The sequence below is a fragment of the Palaemon carinicauda genome, chromosome 25 (assembly GCF_036898095.1).
Source record: "Palaemon carinicauda isolate YSFRI2023 chromosome 25, ASM3689809v2, whole genome shotgun sequence".
In the NCBI taxonomy this organism is placed as follows: Eukaryota; Metazoa; Arthropoda; class Malacostraca; order Decapoda; family Palaemonidae; genus Palaemon; species Palaemon carinicauda.
Window position 1 is genome coordinate 61390298 of NC_090749.1, and position 5000 is coordinate 61395297.

Sequence of the window (5000 nt, forward strand, 5' to 3'; positions counted from 1 at the left end):
TTGGACCAAGTCCCCTGGACTTTTTTCCGATGAGAGTGACCTCCCCATCCCTCCTTTGAGGCGTCTGAGTGAATCGTCATCGACAGGGGAGGTGGCTGAAGAAGAACCGACTTCTTTAGATGTCTGGCTTGGGACCAAGGTCTGAGAAGAGTACGTAGCCGAGGCGGCACTGGTCTTCTCAGGTCTCTTCGCGCGTTTGATGCATACCTTCTCCAAACTCCGGTTGCATCCTTTAGCTGTGCTCTTAGCACTGGGTCTGTCACTGAAGCAAACTGGAGAGAGCCTAGTACCCTCTCCTGTTCGAGTCTTGATATCCTTTCGGAATCTAGAAGTCTCTTGACAGAGCCCGCTATCTCCTTCCTTTTCTTCGTCGGGATGGAAAAACTGTGTGACAAAAGGTCCCAGTGGATTCCCAGCCACTGGAACTTTTGGGATGGAGAAAGTCGAGACTTTTTTCTGTTGATCTTGAAGCCTAGGTACTCTAGGAACTGGATCACCTGACTGGAAGCTTGCAAGCATTCGGTCTCGGATGCTGCCCACACCAGCCAGTCGTCCAGGTAGGCTACTACCTGAATTCCCTTTAGGCGTAATTGTTTGAGAGCTGCGCTCGCAAGCTTCGTGAAAATCCTTGGGGCTATGTTTAGCCCGAATGGCATGGCTCTGAAGGCGTACAGTCTCCGTTGTAGCCTGAACCCTAGGTAGGGGGAGAGTCGACGGCTGATTGGAATGTGCCAATAGGCGTCTGACAAGTCTATAGAGACTGAGTATGCCCTCTTGGGCAGTAAGGTCCTTATGTGTTGCAGTGTTAGCATCTTGAATTTGCAATTCACTATGAACTTGTTGAGTGGCGACAAGTCCAGAATGACTCTGAGCTTTTCCGAGTCTTTCTTGGGAACACAAAACAGCCTCCCTTGGAATTTGATGGACTTCACCTTTCGGATCACCTTTTTCTCCAACAGTTCTTGAAAGTACTCCTCCAAAACGGGGGTGGAGTGTTGGAAAAACCGAAGGCACGGGGGTGGAGTGGTGTACCAGCTCCAGCCCAGTCCATTCTTGAGTAGGCTTTGGGCCCAGGGATCGAAGGTCCAGCGATCCCAAAATTTCATCAGTCTCCCTCCTACCGGTATCGTTTCACTTGGACTGCCGTCCTGAGGTCTTGCCTCCCTGACCACGACCACCCCTGAATCCCCTTCCCCTTGAGGGGCGCCTAGACGAGCCTCTGGCTGCTCCTCTAGGTTTTGCACGAAAGGAAGAAGACTGTCCTTCGAACGTTGGGGTGAATGTGGTTGACTGACCTGGCACAGCCTGGGGTACCCACTGAAAAGTAGTCGGGGTTTGTGCCACCATCTGGGGCACTGGAGGCAATGGCAATTGCAGTTGCTGTTGCTGTCTATAAGGCTTGGCTGGCCGAGACGGTAGCCTAGTCCTCATATTCTTCCTCTTTGGTTGAGGACCCTCATCCGGGGAAGATTTTCTTTTGATAGCCAGGCCCCACTTCTGGAGAAGGTTTCTATTCTCCACGGCGGCCTTATCAACAACCTCTTTGACCACATCGGTAGGGAAAAGGTCTTTTCCCCAAATGTTGGAGGAGATTAACTTCCTTGGCTCGTGTCTCACCGAAGCCCCGGTGAACACGAACTCCCTGCAAGCTCTCCTTGCCTTGACGAAGCCATAAAGGTCCTTCGTCACTGTGGCTAGGTGAGACTTAGCCACTACCATCAACATTTCATGGACCTTGGGGTCACTTGCCATCGTCTCAAGAGTAGTCTGATGAGACATTGAGGCAGCCAGTCTTTCTTTTGTCTCGAACTCTCTTCGTAAAAGAGATTCGGACAGCTTGGGGAGGTCCTCGCCGAATTGCCGTCCGGCAATATCAGCCTCCAACTTTCCCACTGAGAATGTCAGATGGACATCCTTCCAGTCTTTGTGGTCCATAGGCAGGGCCAGCGACAAGGGTTTACACTCCTCCAGGGAGGGGCAAGGCTTGCCGGCCTCGACTGCCTTTAGGACAGCCGCAAACCCTTTCTGTAAAAAGGGGAAGGCTCTATCAGGAGAGGACACAAAAGAAGGGAGCTTCTTGCTCAATGCAGCTACCTTCGAGTTAGAGAAGCCCCTCTCTTTCATCGAGGATGAAAGTAGGGCTTGAGCCTTAGCGTGGTCCATAATAATGACCTCCTTCGGCTCTGTCTCCTCCCTTGAAGCTGGTTCTTTTCTCAGCCGGACATAGCAGTCCAGATATGATGCCTTGCTGGGCTAGAATTCTACCTCCTCTAGGGGAACTGAACCCAGCTTATCCGAGATGACGATCTTTCCAGTCGTCATCGGCATGTGCTCAGCATACCTCCATGGGTTAGCATCTGAGCATATGGGAAGGTCTTTACCATTGAGCCTTTTCGGGGCCCATGTGATTCTGCCAGGGACTGCATACGCAGTTCCATTGCAGCCGCCTTCTCCTGATTCTCCTTCTGCATTTGTTGGATCATTCCAACAATCGAAGAGAGGGCCTGTCCCAGTTCTACTGGGAGACCAGCCGATGTTGAGGGATAGGCTCCGGCATCTGAACCGGAGTAGCCGACACCTCGTCGACCACATCCTCTACGACATCCGGGGTTTGAACTTCATCCTGACCTTCTGCCAGGAGGTCTTCTTCCAAACGTTCGTCCAGGTCAGACATCCTGTCATCCAACTGGATGTCTTGCATCGCAACTGCGACTTCCACGTCCACCTGGACTTGATCTTGAGGGATCTCCTCTTGAGGCTGGGGAATCACTGCATCAGCTGATGCCTGGGGAAAAAGATACGCCCTCATCTTCTCACTTGGAAGATAAGGGCCAGAGGTGTTCTTCTTGAAGCCCCTTACCCAAGTACGAAGCTTTTCCCTTGCTATATCCCTTGATTCCGATGTTCTAGGGGAATCAAAAGCCTCAGTAATCAGGTTAGTGCATACAGTACATACCTGAGGGTCCCAATACTGGAGATCATCCTTGGAGACAGCGCATGCTGCGTGTCTCCTACAACACTCATGTCCGCAGAGGTTCTTGCTGCGGAAATTGCAGAAAACATTTCCGCACTTCGGAGGGTCCTCCTGTAAAGAGAAGAAATTTCCATGAGTATCAAGTGAACTATGTATCACTGGATATGCATATTATAGCATAACAATTCAGAAAGGAAAGACACACACTTGTGTTTCCCTCACAACCCATTGCTGCAGCCTTCCAGATAATAAAATCAAAATGGTTTATCTCTTCTAGAGTAACCAATGCAAGGTTTCCATAGGAAACAGGTGGAGCTCACACCTAAGCAATGATTTTAAAATCCTGGATAATAGACAGGGAAGAACTCAGCTTCCTATCTGAGGGCAACAGTAAAGGGCTGTGCAAGAAAACACAATAGTGTTAGAAGATACAGTGCTGTACCAAAACCTTTACTATAGTTTTCTTCTTACTGTATATGCTATACAGAAGAATACTAGTACAGTATAAGGGGGATGTGTGCCGGCCTGCCTTTGCCGGCCGGCACACACTACAACTAGCTTTAAAGTATACTACTTAACAGCTATAGGGCGGCAGCACTCTGGTTCAAATGCCTGTGCCGGTCGGCAGCTACTGCCGGCCGGTAACAGTCAGTGTTGGCCGGCAATGGCTGCCGGCCAGCAACTACACAAGGTAGTACCCAGCTGCCGGCCACACTCTTGGTGACCGGCAGACAAGGGCTGACATAAGCCGGCCGGCAAAGGTACAAGACCGATGCCAGCCGGCAGCAAAAGAACCAGAGAACTACACCTGCCCGGCTGCCGGCCTCATAGGCCGGCAGCCGGGACAGGTACAGCACTAGAAGAAAATAGAATGGATGCCGGGATAAGAGTGTACACTACCTCCAAGCCCGGCAACCGAAAGAGTGCATATAAGGAAGGGGAGAAACTAATTCAGGCTTCCTTGACCAATGCCGTCCGGCTCTGCCGGCAGGCATGGATGAGGGACCAAGAGAGGTCCGGGCAGCACTCGAAAACATAAGACCCTTGCCGGCCAGCAGCTCTGCCGGCCGGCAATGGGCTGAGTCAATTCCACATCCCAACCTATACTAGGTCCAGAAGTAGAACGACGTACAGTACAGTAAGACCCCTGCCGGCCAGCTCTGCCGGCCGGCAAGGTACAGTACAGTAATGGCTAGGCCATTACGGAGATAGAGGGGGAAGGGACAAGAGGGTCCGGCCAACCTTGCTTTAGTGACAGATCACCCGCAGCCAAGAAACTTATCTTAGCCTAAGGGAGATCTAAGGGGAAAGGCCAGCAATACTTGCCAGCTTCCAGAGCACCAAAGCAAGGAAGGCGTTGCTACTCCCAAGGGAAGAACTTATCCTCCCCGAGAACAGCAACAGGACTTAGTCTGGTCGATCACAAAAGAAGGAATCATAACTACAGAAACCTTCGGTAGTGACCTAAGGGAGCTAAGCTCCCTTTGTATGTGTTAGGTCAGCGAGGGGACTCTGCCCCAAGCCAGACAACACAGACTCAGACTAAAAACTCTGTAGTTCTGTCCCTCTTGAACCATAACTACAGGAACAGGAAGGTACAGTAACACCCTAGTATAGTTTTATCGAAAATAAATTCGGAAAAAAACCACTTAGGGATAAGCCCAAGGCTTAAACAGAGGGAAAGGGATTGCATACCTTCTCCGAAGAAAAGAAAGCAACCGGGGAGAATGATAAAGTATACTAAAGCTCCATAAGCAATTAGCCTAGGCACCAAGAGAATCGATTACCTAATTCACCGAAACTCACACGTATACAATCTTGGAAATATTCCACACAGTCTAAAATGTATAAAATATAGCCTAAAGCTTCATAAAATTTTAATTACACTCGGAAAAACCAAATTCATGCATGAAGTACTAGGACCAAACGACTAGGCTACATGGCCTAGCGTAGGCCAGAATGGCGAATACTTTGCCAAATAATACTAAGCATGAAAGGAAATCCTATGTAAAGCTAAATAGCTAAA